The sequence below is a fragment of the Triturus cristatus genome, chromosome 6 (assembly GCF_964204655.1).
Source record: "Triturus cristatus chromosome 6, aTriCri1.1, whole genome shotgun sequence".
In the NCBI taxonomy this organism is placed as follows: domain Eukaryota; kingdom Metazoa; phylum Chordata; class Amphibia; order Caudata; family Salamandridae; genus Triturus; species Triturus cristatus.
The window spans coordinates 1,867,814,223-1,867,831,265 of record NC_140589.1 but is presented as its reverse complement, the minus strand read 5'-3'; the positions used below and the strand labels follow the sequence as shown (position 1 = coordinate 1,867,831,265).

Below are 17,043 nucleotides of genomic sequence, written 5' to 3'. Positions count from 1 at the left end.
AACTGTATGCAGGAATACCGGCATACAGAGCGTTCCCGTAGTCCAGGCGGGACACCACCATGGCCAGAATAATAAGTTTGAGCGCGGAAAAAGTAAAGAAGCGGGACACCTTGCGGATAGTACGCAGTGAAAGGAAAGAGGAAGATACCACAGAGCTAACCTGGGAGTGGAGGGTGAGTTGGGAATTGAGCTTGATGCCTAGTGTTTTAACAGAGGAGGAGGGGACAGGAGGAGAACCAAGAGAGGGAGGCCAGCAAAGGGGGGACCAGGGGCTGGATGAGCCGCCCGTCAAAACCAACTCGGTTTTGTCCGGGTTAAGTTTGAGGTGATTGTGGCCCATCCAGTCCCTGATGTGAAGCATGACAGTTTGAAAGTTGAGGACAGCAGAAGGAGAGGAGAGATCAAAGACCAGCTGGAGGTCATCCGCATAGTTAAATACGGCGACCTCCATCTGTTGGAGAGAGAAGATAAGAGGGGCGATATATAGATTAAACAAAAGAGGGGAGAGAGATGAGCCTTGAGGAACCCCGCACTGGACTTTCCGGAAGTCCGCTGTAAAGTCACCCAGGCGAACAGCCTGGGTGCGGTCGCTCAGGAAGGAGGACAACCAGACCAAGGCAGTCCCCTCGATCCCCACCGCCCTGACACGGGAAAGTAGGATGTTGTGGTCCACCGTATCAAAGGCGGCAGAGAGGTCGAGGAGCACAAGGGTCTGGTGATGATTGGTGTCCATACCCTCCCTGAGGGTGTCGAGGACCGACATGACCACGGACTCCGTGGAGTGTGCGGGGCGGAAACCAGCTTGGCGGGGGGCAAGGGCTCCATGTTTCTCCACAAAGGAGCTCAGAGCGTAGGTGACGTGGCGCTCGAGCACCTTAGCTAGAAATGGCAGGAGGGAGATGGGGCGGAAATTGGCAGGGACAGAAGGATCTGCCCCAGGTTTTTTCAAGATGGGCACAATTACCGCAGACTTCAATGGGCTAGGGACTATGCCTTGCGCGAGGGAGCAATTGAGGAGGTGAAGGGGGGGATCTGGACAGGAGACAAAGATGTGGCGGAGGATGTGGGCAGGACAGGGATCAAGAGGGGAGCCAGATTTGACCAGAGGCACCAATGTAGTCAGGTTTTCCCGGGTGATAGGGGGAAAGGTGGTTAGTTTGCCTTTGGGAGGGGGACATTGGGGATCCAAAAAAGAAGGGGGAGGTGGGGGGATGTTGGCCTTAATGGTGATAATTTTCTGGATGAAATAATTATTAAGAGAAAGACAGAGATCATTTGACGGGGCAGGTTTAAGCGTAGTTCTGTCCGAGAATGCCAGGTTGTGGACGATGGAGAAGATCTCCTTAGACTGGTTCTCCGCTGCTAGGATTTTGGAGGAGAAATAAGCTGTTTTGGCCTCCAGGATGCTTTTTTTGTACTGGTTAAGGATATTGATATATTCCAGTTTCAAAGTGGGGCAGTAGTTTCTCCTCCAAGCCCGCTCTGCGCGGCGAACTATAAGTTTGGTGGCTTTAAGCTCTTGGTTAAACCACCGGTTGGCGTCTTTGTCGCGTTTAGAGGTGATGCGCTTGAGCGGGGCAACGGAGTCGCAGCTGCGGGAGAGCCACTGGTCTATAGCGTCAGCCTGGGAGACGGTGGTGAGGCCCTGAAGAGGCGGGAGAGAATCAGCAAGGAGAGAGGAGAGATTCTCAAGATTGACCCGGCCCCATGATCGGACCCAGGTGTTTTTGGGTCGGGGGGGCATAGCAGGGGGAAGGATAGGAAGGAGAAATGAAATCAAATGATGGTCGGACCAGGTGCAAGGGGAGATAGATAAGGATTCCACGGGGCAGTTCAGGGACCAGATTTGGTCAAGCTGGTGACCCTTGATGTGAGTGGGGGAGTGAACATGGGGAGTGAAGTTAAGGGAGAGGAGGGTTTCGGAAAAATCCTTAGATGACAGACATTCGGCAGGATCGGAAGGCCAGAAGTTAAAGTCGCCAAGGAGCAGGATGGAGGAATTGTTGATTGCAATGGTGGCCAAGACCTCCAAAAAATCTGGGAGAAACTGCAGGGGGGACTGAGGAGGACGATAAGTAAGGAAACAGGTGAGAGGAGGGGAGGTGGATACTGTGCGAATCACCAGGAATTCAGTGGTAGCAATGTTAGGTAGAGGGAGAATTTGAAAAGGGAAATCGGTGCGTGCGATGACTGCCACGCCGCCCCCGGCTCTGCCCGAAGGGCGGTCAGCCCTGAGGGCGTAGTAGGAGGCTGGAAGGGTGGATAGGAGTGCAGGGAGGGAGTCATCGCAGAACCATGTCTCGGTTAAGAAGAGGAGGTCTGGGGCCTGTAAGTTCAGCAGAACCGAGAGTTCATGCGAGTGGGCAACAGCAGAACGGGTGTTGAGGTAGAAAGCTGTGATGGTTTTAAGGTTTGGCGGAGGAGCAGGCCTGCAGGTCGTAGGCAGGGTGTCCAGAATAGGAGGAGGGTGAGGGAGGGGAGAGAGGGAGGCTATGCCAAGAGCAGAGATGCGAGAGCTGGTACTGATCGTGATGGGCCAGGGGCCCTGGTAGCTGCGAAGTAGGTCCGGGCTGTAGGTGATAGGTGGGGCAGACGTGAGTCCCGTGCTCACTACGCCACTGGAATCAAGCTATCCTGGCCGATGACGGCTGATAGCCAGAAACCGGTCCTAGGATGCTTGATTCCAGTCCAAGGAAGACATGGCTTGGCAGTTCGGGCTGGACTGTTCCCATGAGGCACAGGGTCAAGACTGATTTGCATATGGCCATGTCTGAACTGGGGTGGCGTGGTGAGCAAAATAACGATGGATTAAACCCAGATCTGTGACTGGGGGTGAATGTTTTGCCATTGTGCAACATTCCGTCCATCATCTTGTGTGTTTTGCTGTTCACCCTATGTGGGAAGGGTATGCCCAGATGTGGGTCCCTTGCTCACTACGCCTCTGGAATCAAGCTATCCTGGCTGATGACGGCTGATAGCCAGAAACCGGTCCTAGGATGCTTGATTCCAGTCCAAGGAAGACATGGCTTGGCAGTTCGGGCTGAACTGTTCCCATGAGGCACAGGGTCAAGACTGATTTGCATATGGCAATGTCTGAACTGGGATGGCGTGGTGAGCAAAATAACAATGGATTAAATCCAGATCTGTGACTGGGGGTGAATGTTTTGCTATTGTGCAACATTCCGTCCATCATCTTGTGTGTTTTGCTGCTCACCCTATGTGGGAAGGGTATGCTCAGACGTGGGTCTCGTGCTCACTGCGCCACTGGAATCAAGCTATCCTGGCTGATGACGGCTGATAGCCAGAAACCGGTCCTAGGATGCTTGATTCCGGTCCAAGGAAAACATGGCTTGGCAGTTCGGGCTGGACTCTTCCCATGAGGCACAGGGTCAAGACTGATTTGCATATGGCCATGTCTGAAATGGGGTGGCGTGGTGAGCAAAATAACGATGGATTAAACCCAGATCTGTGACTGGGGGTGAATGTTTTGCCATTGTGCAACATTCCATCCATCATCTTGTGTGTTTTGCTGCTCACCCTATGTGGGAAGGGTATGCCCAGACATGGGTCCCGTGCTCACTACGCCACTGGAATCAAGCTATCCTGGCTGATGACGGCTGATAGCCAGAAACCGGTCCTAGGATGCTTGATTCCGGACCAAGGAAGACATGGCTTGGCAGTTCGGGCTGGACTGTTCCCATGAGGCACAGGGTCAAGACTGATTTGCATATGGCCATGTCTGAACTGGGGTGGCGTGGTGAGCAAAATAACGATGGATTAAACCCAGATCTGTGACTGGGGGTGAATGTTTTGCCATTGTGCAACATTCCGTCCATCATCTTGTGTGTTTTGCCACTCCTGGAACATAGCTGTTTGCTGTGGCTTGGCAGGAGCTTTAATCGCTCCTGTCAAGCCACAGCAAGCACTCCACATCCAGCAAGCGAGAGCAGTGAAAATGCTCTTGCTTGCTGGAAGCGAAGCATTCGTCTGTTTCCCTGCCTGCTGTCAAGCGATCAGGGTAACGGGTGAATTGCTTTCAGACACAGCAAGCTGCATGTTTAGCAGCTCCCTGTAAAACAAAAATTGGCGGAAGCCACGATAGAGCTGCGGCTCCCGCAGAAAACAAAAAACCACAAAAACAAACACTGGCTCCTGAACTTCTTTACTAATAGGCCCCCGGGTGGTCAAGGTTCCAAGGGCATGGGGGAATTAAAGGAGTGGCACATGGTGCCCCATTCCTGGGGATTCTAAATGCCCTGGGGACCACCACCATCCCTGGGCTTATTTGTAAATAAAGGGGAGTACTCGGACTCCCCCGGCCCCCAGAGCCCACCACCTCCCCTGGGCCACACAGAAAAAATAAATAGGCGGGCCGATCGGACTCCCCCAGCCTGAGGGACCACCACGTCCCCGGGATTAAATTAAATGTAATGGGGGGATGCACGGACCCTCCAGGCATTGGGGACCAAAGTAACATAAGTGGGAGGGGGGCCACACAGACCCCCTCTCAGGTGGTTCTTGGCCCTGGAGACCACCTCCTCCCCGGTTCAGGCACTACTGAGTATAAGGAGGGGGGCACGTGGCCCCCCTAATGGAGCCATAGATGGTCCTGAGGACCACCACCCCCTCGGGCCAGCTGCTGTTTTGCCACGGGGTACCCACCCCTGGGACATAGTTGTTTGCTGTAGCTTGGCGGGAGCTTTAACCGCTCCTGTCAAGCCACAGCAAACACTCCTCTTCCAGTAAGCAAGAGCAGTGAAAATGCTCTTGATTGCTGGAAGCTGGGCATTTATCTGCTTCCCTGCCCGCTGTCAAGCAAGCAGGGAAACAGATGAATTGTTTACAGAGACAGCGAGCTGCATGTTTAGCAGCTCCCTGTAAAACAGCAAATGGCAGGAGCCACGCTGGAGCTGCGGCTTCCGCAGACAACAAAAAAAACAAACAAACATGGGCTCCTGAACTACTTTACTGATAGGCCCCTGGGTGGTCCAGGTCCCAGGGGCTTGGGGGAATTAGAGGAGGGGCACATGGGGTCCCATTCCTGGGGCTTATAAATGCCCTGGGGACCACCAACCTCCCCTGGGCATATGTGTAAATAGAGAGGGGCACTCGGAGTCCCCCGGCCCCCGGGGCTCACAACCTCTCCGGAGGCACATAGAAAAAATAAATTGGTGGGCCGCATGGACCCCCTCAACCCGGGGGACCATCACCTCCCCAGGGCTTATGTGTAAATAAAGGGGGGCACTTGGACTCCCCTGGCCCCCTGGGGACCACCACCTCCCTGGGGCCACATACAAAAAATAAATTGGCAGGGCCGCATGGACCCCCCAGCCTGAGAGCCCCACCTCCCCAGGGCTAAATTAAATGTAATGGGGGGATGCACATACCCCCCCAGGCCCCTGGGGAGGTAGTGGGAGTGGGGCCACGCAGACCCCCTCCCAGGCGATCCTCACCCAGGGGACAACTTCGTCCCCAGTTCAGGCCCAACTGAGTATAAGGAGGGGGAGCATGTGGCCCCCTCCTTGCACCATAGATGACCCTAAGGACCACCACCCCCTCAGGCTAGCTGATGCTTTGTCACGGGTGCCCACTCCTGGGACATAGCTGTTTGCTGTTGCTTGGCGGGTCCTTAATCGCTCCTGTCAAGCCACAGCAAACACTCCACTTCCAGCAAGCGAGAGCAGTTAAAATACTCTTGCCTACTGGAAGCAGAGCATTCACCTGTTTCCCAGCCAGCTGTCAAGCGAACAGGGAAACAGATGAATTGCTTTCAGAAACAGCGAGCTGCATGTTTTGCAGCTTCCTGTAAAACAAAAATCAGCGGGAGCCACGCTGGAGCTGCGGCTCCCACAGAAAACAAAAACAAAAACAAGCACGGGCCCCAGGGGCATGGGGAAATTAAAGCAGGGGCCCATGGGACCCCTTCCTGGGGCTTATAAATGCCCTGGGGACCACCACCTCCCCAGGGCTTATGTGTAAATCAAGGGGGGCACTCTGACTCCCCTGGCCCCCAGAGCCCATCACCTCCTTGGGGCCACATAGAAAAAATAAATTGGCGAGGCCGCACGGACTCCCCCAGTTCGAGGGACCACCACCTCCCCAGGATTAAATTAAATGTAATGGGACTAAACATACACCCCAGGCCCTAGGGAACAAAGTAACATTAAAAGTGGGCGGCGGGCCGCACAGACTCTGTCCCAGGTGATTCTCGGCCCCGGGGACCACCTTCTTTCTGGTTCAGGCCCTACTGACTATGAGGTGGGGGTCACGTGACCCCCCTCCTGGAGCCATATATGGCCCTTAGGACCACCACCCCCTCATAGCCAGTTGCGGCTTTGTCACGGGTTGCCCACTCCTGGGACATGGCTGTTTGCTGTGGCTTGGCGGGAGCTTTAATTGCTCCTTTCAAGCCACAGCAAACACTCCACTTCCAGCAAGCCAGAGCAGTGAAAATGCTCTTGCTTGCTGGAATCGGAGCATTCACCTGTTTCCCTGCACGCTGTCAAGCAAGTAGCGAAACAGATGAATTGCTTTCAGAGACAGCGAGCTGCATGTTTACCAGCTCCCTGTATCTGAAAGCAATGCCGGCTCTGGCAGGAGGTAGGGAGCCGCAGGGACAGGGGGCCTTCAGGCTTCCCCGCAGCCCCAATACAGACTGGGTACCCTGGGGGCACCGAGGACAAATAGCCAGGACCTGGGGCAAATGGGCCCGGGGAGGGGGACTGCCCAGCTCCCTACCCCATTTCTAAATAGCCAGGAACCGAGGGATGGGTTCCCAGGTCCAAAATCAGCCTGGGGAAGGGGGCTGCCATGCCCCCTTCCCTTATTACATATATCTTTTTTAAAAGGCCGAACCCCAGGGGATGGGGTCCCCGGGGACAAAATCAGCCTGAGGATGGGGTGCGCGGCGCACCTCCCCTATTACAAATAAAAATTTTAAAAATGCTGGGGAAAGGTTTCTGTGTGGCCACCTCCCCTATTAAAAAAAAAAAAGGCTGGCCCTAGGGGGAAGTCGTTAGAGGCCCCTCCCCCTTTGTCAACCATTCTGCAAAGGGGCCTCCTGGCTCACAACTTGTTGGGGCATGAAGTCCCCTTGGCTGCTGAGGGTCCTTGGGGACAAATAACCCCTTCTATTACCTCCAGTAAATCCCACACAGTGGGATTGCTGAGGGATCATTAGTGGCCCAGGCCCCTTTCTCTACCCCTTTGCAAACGCACCTCCTGGAGCACTAGTTGTTGGAGGATGAAGTCCCTTTGGATGCCGAGGGTCCTTGGGGGCCAACAAGCCCTCCTATTACCAGGAATAAGTCTCATACAGCAGGGTTGCTGAGAGCTGGTCGGAGGGCGTGTCCCCTTTCACCACCACTCAGGTAACACTCCTAGTAGTTAAAAAAGATAGAAATTCATTTATAAATACAAAGGTTACATATAGTTAGGCTCAGATTCCTCTTGTACAAAACCAGTGAAATTCGGTAGTTACAGTTACCTGTGCTAATTATAGCTTATGTCCCTGCAACGCACTGCGTATGACCTCACATATCACATTACTAATGACATTGTCAGAGACCTCACTAATGACATCTCAAATGACTTCACGGGACAGGTTGACAAGGGACAAAAAAATCTAAATATTCTTATAAATCCCACTTCTCATGCAATTTCAAATCCACCCATGCCATTAGTGCGGGATCATAATTGTAGTGACTAAGTTACCTGGGGGAATATGTGTAGGAAAGACGATACATATAAAAACGGTAACCCTGAGCTCCCCCCTGAATGTACCCCTCAATAATACTTAAAGGCGTGCCCAGGCTTGAAAAGGAAGGCAAGGTAGACTATGAAACCCTGCAGAATAGGTCAGTTCATTGGTTGGAAAACAATTCTGGATGGGAAGGGGGTTTGTCACGGGAAGTCTTGCATGTAAAAAGAGTCCCATGGTTAGGTGTTCATCCTACAGAAAAGTCGGGAGATTGTATTATTCTGATTTTATAGACCACCTACTGTGGGAAATCTCTTTCATAGGTTACTGGAGAAACTGCCTAGCCCAAGTAGAATAGAATCCCTTCCTTTGGGTTATTTCTACAGACCGTTTTACCAAAGTGGAGTGTATCCTTCTAATACAGATTTATGGGATACCCTACACAGGGCAAAGTGTCTAATACATTCCAATTCTGTTGATCAACAGGGTCATAGTGGTATTCCCTTTCCTGAAATTGCCATATCTAACAGATATTCCCCATTACCACATTTGGAAGAGCAGTATAATTTAAGGGAATCTGGTGATGTGAGTAGTGGGCAGGTAAAAGGAACTAGGGCAAAGAGGAGGGAGTAAAATAAGTAGAGAAAAGGTTCAAGACAAAAGCGAACTAGTGAAGATCATGAACTGAAATACGGCGGGCGTGAAGTAAAAAAATGAAAAATTCAGATAGGATTAACTCTTTAAAAATTGCCAATATAATTTACCTTCAAGAAACCTGGTTGGAGTTGAACCTATAAATAGATGGCTACTTTTCCATCTCAACACCTGCCATACCATCAGCTCATGTGTGAGCAAAAGGCAGCTTAGCAGTGCCTATTTCAAACCAAATAGACATTAAGGTCGGGAAGGCAATGAAAAAAGATTGTTCTATGCCAATATTAGACATTTTGATCCTGAGAAATGCCTGGATTTCTCAATTTGGTGCTATATTTAATATAGAGAGGTCACCTGTGAATGCACCTATTAATAATATAAACATATTGCACTGGATTTTATTACTATGGAGGAAGTTACCACCGCTCTAATCAATAGCGCGCTGGGAATGGCGCTGGGGCCCGATGACTTCCCAGTGGATGCTTTTAAATTCTATCCATCATTATGGGTTCCGATCCTTACTCAAATTTTTAATGCTTCAGCTCATAAATATTTCCCACCCTCTTGCTCAGAGAGTGTGATTGTGCCCATCTTTAAGAAAGGGGACACAGGGTACGCTAGATGTTATCACCCTATTTCACTTCTAGATTCCTCCCTAAAGGTAATGGGAAGGGTAATAATGGAAAGGTTGGAAGCTTGGGCCCACGAACATGTGGTAATTTCAAATATACAATTTGGATTTAGGAAAGAAATTGGTACGGTAGAACAAGTGATCAACCTACACCTTATAATCAGTAAATATACCCCGGCAAGAGAGGGGCATCTATATTTGTGTTTTGCTGAATTATCAAGCGCTATCGATCTTGTAAGCCACTCTAAACAGTGGCAAGTTTGAATTGATGTGGGGGTTCCCTGTGATATTATATGTTTCCTTTCCCTATTACATGCTATTTTCACAACTTCTGTGCGATCTGGTAGAAATGGAGAATGCACTGAGAAGCTCCGGGTAACTCAGGCGATCAAAAAGGGTTGTTTGCTCCTCCTATTCTCTTTGTATATAAATGGGGTAGACTGCTCCCTACAAGAAGTTAGTGTGGATGTTCTAGGATAGGTACTCGCCCAACGCCTATCCTGCTAAATACGGATGACGCAGTCATTATTTCTAATATAGCAAATGGGTTTTGAACAGCTTATTCATCAGTATGTCTTGTGGGAAAAAGAAGAGGCCTGGGAAAGTTTGTATGTACATGGTCTTAAATTAATAGAGGTTAACATGTTTAACTATTTAGGCATCACATTTTCCCAAAAAAGTAACTGGTTATCACATATGGAGATAGCTAAACTAAATTTTATAATGGTTTTATCAGATTTTTTTAGATTCTCCAAGAGGATAGGAAACAAACCTGTGAGAGAAATGGTGGAGTTGTACCGAAGCAAATGTTTACCGGTAGCTCTGTACATCTCCTCTTTGTGGGGAGGAGATAAAGGTCTCCTGTTAAAGGTGCAAGAAAACCTATTTCTGGAAGATTATTGGGCATACCCATTTCAATTTCTACTTCAATTTCTCATAAAGAATTGGGCATGGAATACATCGAAGAGACTATCCAATTATTTTGAGAAAATGGCATAGTATCTGGTCAAAGGAGAGCACAATGTTTACCAGAGAGTTAATTAAGGACTGCATATGTGTGGATAATTCAGAGAAAAATCCTTTGATACAGAATGTGAGAGACCTGTAATCAGTAATAAGGTAAAACCTGAATACCCTGGAACCTCACGGTATTTTGCAGTATAGCAAAAATGAGAAAAGCTATTTTCTTCGAAAAAATGAATGCTCAAAGAGAGTACAAGCAAAAGACGAAAACAACAGTCGCTAGATATCTCCAAAGTAATAGAGTACAATGGATTCATGATTATCTGGTTGGAGTAATAAATGTATATGACAGGTTTTTACCCACCAGATTGAGTTACGTCAGTTTTTGGTGCTTTTTCCAAAAACTGACTGATGGCCCCGAAACCTACCTAGATTTCTGTCTGATGGAAAGGCCATACAATCAACCTTGCACTTTATGCTCTTTTGTACATTTTATAGAGACATTAGAAAGCTTTTACTTCGCCCCATTTTCCTGTAATGTGTTCATGTAGAAACTATGGACCAGCCTTTTATATATATTATTAATTATGTATCTTTTATGAATTTGTTTCTAAATTCAAATAACGATTGAGTGACTGATTGACTTACATCACTAATGATATCGCTGATGACATCATCTACAGACCACTTATACCCCCATACAATATCTCATACAGCAATGCCCACACAACCAATGACATAAACATTGACAGACCAAAGCAAACACACATACCTACCCACTGATCCATAGAGTCACTCACACATGAACTCATCCATACAGCCTGTAACTAACCTAATACCTCACGTATACAGCCACTCATGCACCTACTCACTGACCAATACAGGCACATCTTGTCATACAAACATAAAGACACTTATATGCTCATACATACACTGATACAGCCACTCACGCACAGTATCAGTCACACATACAGCTACTCACAGACCTACTCACTTACCCATACAGTCCCTCACAGTGCTACTCACTCACCCATACAGTTACTCACACACCCACTCATGTACTCCGTCATATACTAACACATGTACTCACTTACCTATACAGTCACTGAGACAAACAAATACTCTCCCATACAACCTCTCTCACACTCACTTACTCACCAATACTGTGCTCACACACCCATCCATGTACCCATACAGCCACTCATGTACCCTGTCACTCACACATCCAGACACTTATGTACCTCTCATTCTCTATTTACAGCCACTGACCAACCCGCATACTCACCCATTAAACTACTCATTCACCATTACAGCCACTTACATATCCACTCACTCACTCATACAGACACTCACACAGCCACTCATACAGACACTCACACAGCCACTCACTTACTCATTCACCCACTGACTCACCCATTCGCTCATCCATATAAAAACTCACACACCCACTCACTTATACAGTTTCTCACAAACACACTCACTCTTCTATACACTAGACAGGGACTCTGTTCTTGATTGATTGCTTGGTGTAAAGGGCACTGAGTTATAAAACCAGCATAACAAAATCTGGGATGATCGTTCAGAAAAAGGTAGATTTCCTATGGTTGGATTTTTCATTGCATATATACATTCACTGGAGGCTGGCCTTATCATTTCCTTTTCAGATTTGAAATGCACAAGCTATGAAATATGACTGGGGTCTGTAACTGGGATCGTCCAATCAGATGTTTAAATGTGTATCTGCTGCAATTTAGATGATCAGTGTGTATGTTTTTGTGAGCTCTGACCCAGGGAAAGCTTTAGATTTCTCATCAGCTCATGTAATAAAAAAGTCCTGAATAAAAAGACATCCATATATACATATAAAGAGGGGTGGTGGGTCTGCCCTTTTCATCTGTTAGTCTTTACAGCTGCAATTCACATTTTACCAGTATAGCTCTTGCACTTTTACTCATGCCATTTTATATGACCATATGTGCACATCTGACTAAAAAGAAGTGCACTTCAGTGCCACAGTTGGTTTAAATTTTTTTAACCATCCTTTTATATTTATAATACATTCCCAAGTTACAGTTCCTTTTCTGCATCAATGTGCATCAATAAGAGCCGTATATTAAAAGTAAAAACAGTTAGAAATACCTACTCTAAGTACACCTGCCTGATAGACGCACAGATACTTTGGTAGTAAAATTTCAGGCAATTGTTATTCAACACTTTTTTGATTTTGACTGATATTTGCCAAAATATATACAGCCATCTCAATTAAGTGGTGGTGTGTCTTTTTTTGTTTTTGTGGCATATGCTTACAATAATACATTATTAATCATCGGACAAGCTGCCAAGGCTAGACCTCTATTTGTTTATCCAATGCTTGTTATGCAGAGGTGGCAAGGTACTTCTCTTCTGTGTGCTTGGAATGAGGCCCATCTAGAAACATTCTTTGAACTGGGAGGACACGAGGGTATTCTAATCCCATTCTGTTTTATAATGGTGATGGCCATGTTATCTGGAAGTTGGGAATTTGATTTTTTTGAGCAATTTACGTAGGTCTTGTTTATGTCCGGTCCAGGTATATCACCACCTACATCCTCCACATTGAAAGTTTCAGTTGGAACTACTCTCAGGACAGGGGTGTAGAGCACATATAGCCATTCCAGCTAATCCCATCAGATTCTATCAGGTGTGACAACATCTGTTTGTGGAGACTTTGTACCCAATTGATACGCTATCAAATGTCAATACCTTTTGAAACTTTTTTGTTTTGATACTTCATGTGAAGCACAATTTTATATTCTTCAAATTCTGAACAATGTTACCATGTGTCCGCTGTCTTTCCTGTTTCTCATTATTTGCTGGACTTTCAAACTACAATCTGATCTTCACAGTCTTTGCACCAATTTATTTTGTTCACTTTGGAGACCCTTAAACTGGTTTATTGTTAGTACACAACGGGATTTAAATCACTTAAGTAATATCTCTATTAGAATGTCGTAACACTAAATTGGATAAACCATCATTTCATTTGCATTTCCTGACCCACCACTAGCATAATATGGCAACTTTATTTTCATCTTCACTGATCCATTTTTTCTTCCCCTTCCCAGCTCCGCGTCTGCAAAAGATGCTTCCCTTTCAATTCTGGGGTGTCTAGCCTGCTCAGGACAGGAGAAACAATCCCATATTATGCTCTGTGCACACTGCCACAGAACAGCAGACAAGTTCTTTGTCAGTGTGTTAACACCCTATGTCAGTGTTGTTTCCTGCAGAGGTATCCAATGGCAGATGTGAGCAAAGCTGGGCACTGTAGCACCTGTCCGCCACACTTAGCAATGCGTCATAGGTGACAGTGAATGGGCATGGAACAATAACTACAGGGTCACACTCAGAGCTGATGCCTTCCTCCACACCTAGCAGTGTGTCAGAGGAGACAGTGAATGGGCATGCAGACTACCTACAGGGTCAGACTCGGAGATAGCACTTTCCTCCACACCTAGTAGTGCGTCAGAGGAGACAGTGAATGGGCATGCAACAATAACTACAGGGTCACAGTCAGAGATAGCACCTTCCTCCACACCAGCAGTGTGTCAGAGGAGACAGTGAATGGGCATGCAGCAATTACCACAGGGTCAGATTTGGTGATAGCATCTTCCTCCACACCTCGCAGTGCATCAGAGGAGACAATAAATGGACATGCAGCAATAACTACAGGGTCACACTCAGAGATTGCACCTTCCTCCACACCTCGCAGTGCATCAGAGGAGACAATGAATGGACATGCAACAATAACTACAGGGTCACACTCAGAGATAGCACATACCGCCAAACCTAGCAGTGCGCCAGAAGAGACAGTGAATGGGCATGCAACAATAAATGCAGGGTCAATGTCAAAGTCTAAACGTGACATGTTTTTGCATGCCTATTAGAACTGACCGACTGAACGGTGTCCAATCTCTGGCTGCCTCATATTCTGAAGGTGCAATTTGTTTCACTTGAAAGATTTCCATCAGCGCATTTTAGACAGGGCACCTTACACACAGGCAGCACAGTTGTGCAACAGTTGGCTATCACCGTCATGATAGTCCATGCCCTAGCATCCAGCAGAGTACACTGGATGCATCCACATACTAAAGTATCCAACAGCACGCACCACCTGGAATTGCCATATGCCCCCAAAAAACTTCACACACACATCACCAGTGGACATGTCTGCCAAGCTAGAAGAGTGTAACTCTTGAACAAAGACATTATCCAAACATAGGGTGATGCATAAGGCATGCTAATATAACATAGGACACATTCTCTTTGGAGAAATATTGCTCCTGGGTACTCTGTCAGAACCTGAATTATTAGAGTATTTTTGGACATTCTTTTCAGAACAGCCCCCAAAACGAATGGCTTTCAGATCAAATACATTCACAATGTAGTGTTGTAACATGCAATATGTAGACCCATTTGTTAACTCACTAGTTGTGAAGATATTTCTCACAGCAGTCGCCATCCTACTCAAGGTAGTTGTGCTCCCTTGGTATGGGACTGGTTTAACGACTCGCGACTCGGGCACGGAGTTGGGAAACTTGGCAGGCCTGTTTGAAGCAGAGAGAGACAATTCTGCAGCCCTGACTTCCCAACACCTGTGTCTTGCAGTCTTTTGGGAGTTATAGGTAAAGTGTTCATTTCAAGCTTATTAGTAAGTTCCTGAACATTGACACTGTGCACATGACACTATCAGGAGCCACATATGCATGTCCTGGGCTTGTGTTTACCTACCTAATGCAGTCTGGGAGTGGCAGTCTTGGTACACTTCAGAGGGACAAAAACATCTGAAAACACTGATTTTATTTGTAAATCCAGGATTGGTTTACTTGGACCCCTTTCGCATAGAGTAAGTGATAACCCTACTTATGCAGGGAGTGTAACTTCCTTCCACACACCTGCCAATTCAACCAAGTCAACGTGTTACTATCTGCTCCACTGCAGGCTTTTTCTAGGAACTATGGGACTTATAGTCTTGCCTATTCCTTTATAAAACCAAGACTACTATTTCCAGAATGCAAAGAAAAACCCTGGAGTGGAACAGCTAGTCATGAACGACCTGTCAATCTCAGCTGCTATTTTTCAGTGGAGTCTATTGCATTTCCTGCATGAGTGATCTCAGTTCTTGAATGCCACGAGATACTGACAGAGTAACCTTCTGTGCATTGCTCCACCATTCTAATGCTTTAAGTAGTAATGAACACATCAGTAGCATAAAGGAAAGCTGTGGGTACTCTTCCCCCACTACAAAATGTGAAGAGGCCCCCTCAGATCCGGCAACTAGTCGACATACAGAGACCTTATGGTGATAGACTCCTCCCAAGGACTGTATGCCCCTGAGACAAAACACTTTCATGGATGTAGTTTACACTCACTAGCAGTTTATGCCCACTCTCCCCACTCAAACCCTTCTCATCAATTTAAAAAACACGCATTGCCCAGATCAATTTTATACAGACTTGACTGTCACTGTAGTGTGTCTCTTACACAATACAAGACTGTTCAGGTATTTCTGTAGTGATTCTCCAGAAAGACTTCTACTCCCTCAAATGAATTGTACTGTCAAATGCTGAGGGCCTGATCCCTGGGTACTCACCTGTAGGATCCTCGATATGTGGACTGTCAAATGCTGAGGGCCTGATCCCTGGGTAATCACCTGTAGAAACCACCGTATGTGCCTCGCAGAGCCCAAGGAGGGCGGCAAGGAGCAATATGGCACCCAGAGTCTTCATTATGGTGTGGGAAGCAATTTCTGAATCCCTTCTGCACCAGTGTCTGCTATTTATAGCATAACACAGGGTGAGAAGGCGATAAAGCTGACGCTGGCAAAGACAGACTGGACACACGCCAAGGATGATTCAAAACGACCCTTATCACATGCTGCAGCATTATACAAACTCCTAGTCAAACTGGTTTCTTCATTCTTCCTCCCCTGGTTCGAGACAAGATATATGTTTGACTACAGAGTGTAGCTTTGGAACTGCCTCAAGGGATATGACTGCAAAATAAATACCCGTGCTTCCACAATCAATTTTTAAGGTTACTGACAATAAGATCTATGTGCTGCTGATGGAAAGAACCATTCTGTAAGAGAAAATATTGAGGCAGTCAGCACTGTTGAAATGATGATCAGGACAGCATTGGACTTTTGCACCAGGGACCATCAACCACAAAGTATTGGCCCGCCCACTTAACCCCTCTCCAATCTTTTCTGTTATAAGAGCTACTTATGGTCAATTAAAACCACTTCAGCTACTAATATTGGTGATGTTATAGTGACCGCCCAATCCAAGATTCTCAGCAGCGATCACATCAGTGCATCCAGCAGGGTTGTCAGCAGTAGAGTTAAAAAAGAATTATCAATTTGTAATACATTTACATGTGTAATACATAACAGCCATAGCTGTAATCTGAGTAGCACCCCAAGGTAATAATATGAGTAAAATGTCTCTCCAACACCACATGATTCATCACTCAAATAATACCTTTACTACATTTTGAACATTCTACCATTTTTCTCCAAACATCAGTTTATGAGTTCTGAAAATACACACATTTACGTTGTAATTATGTGTTTATTAATTTTGCTATACATATATTAATTCAACCTAGCAAATGCTTCTATCTTAGTAGGCTGGGCTGACCAGAGAAGAGCTACTTGCAGGTAGCTGGAGAGCTACTGGTAGCTCATGAGCTACTCATTGAAGACACTGGTTTAGGAGGAAATGCCTAATTGTGTTAACCTATTGGGCTGGTCTGTGGGATTACAAACCTGTTTCATGCCTGCAGGTTGAGCAAAATAGAGCCTGCAGACTGTTCTGGACCTACCTCCCAGGTTCCCTATGTTTACTATCCACCAGGAGCTTGGTTTAGATTATGTGGAAGATCAGGTTAATCTGGCCCAATTATGACTATGGAGCCTAACTTGGTGCAACCTGCATGCTTCGTTTAGTAGGGAGGTGATTGAGTACTGATTGACCTGTGAGATGGGGCATCGTATAGCATGGGTGGATTACATAAAGCGTATGTGTTCAACTTTGGTCAGACCATCTATTTGTTCCAA

At 46.9% G+C, this 17,043-nt stretch overlaps 1 long non-coding RNA gene across 1 annotated transcript in view; it reads right to left on the bottom strand.

Moving 5' to 3' along the window:
* Positions 1-15,739, bottom strand: part of LOC146822231 (uncharacterized) — a 163,196-nt gene extending 147,457 nt beyond the window's left edge. The window contains exon 1 of the long non-coding RNA XR_014963251.1: positions 15,577-15,739. This is a non-coding gene — a long non-coding RNA (uncharacterized LOC146822231). The remainder of the gene's footprint in view (positions 1-15,576) is intronic.
* Positions 15,740-17,043: the final 1,304 nt, after the last annotated feature.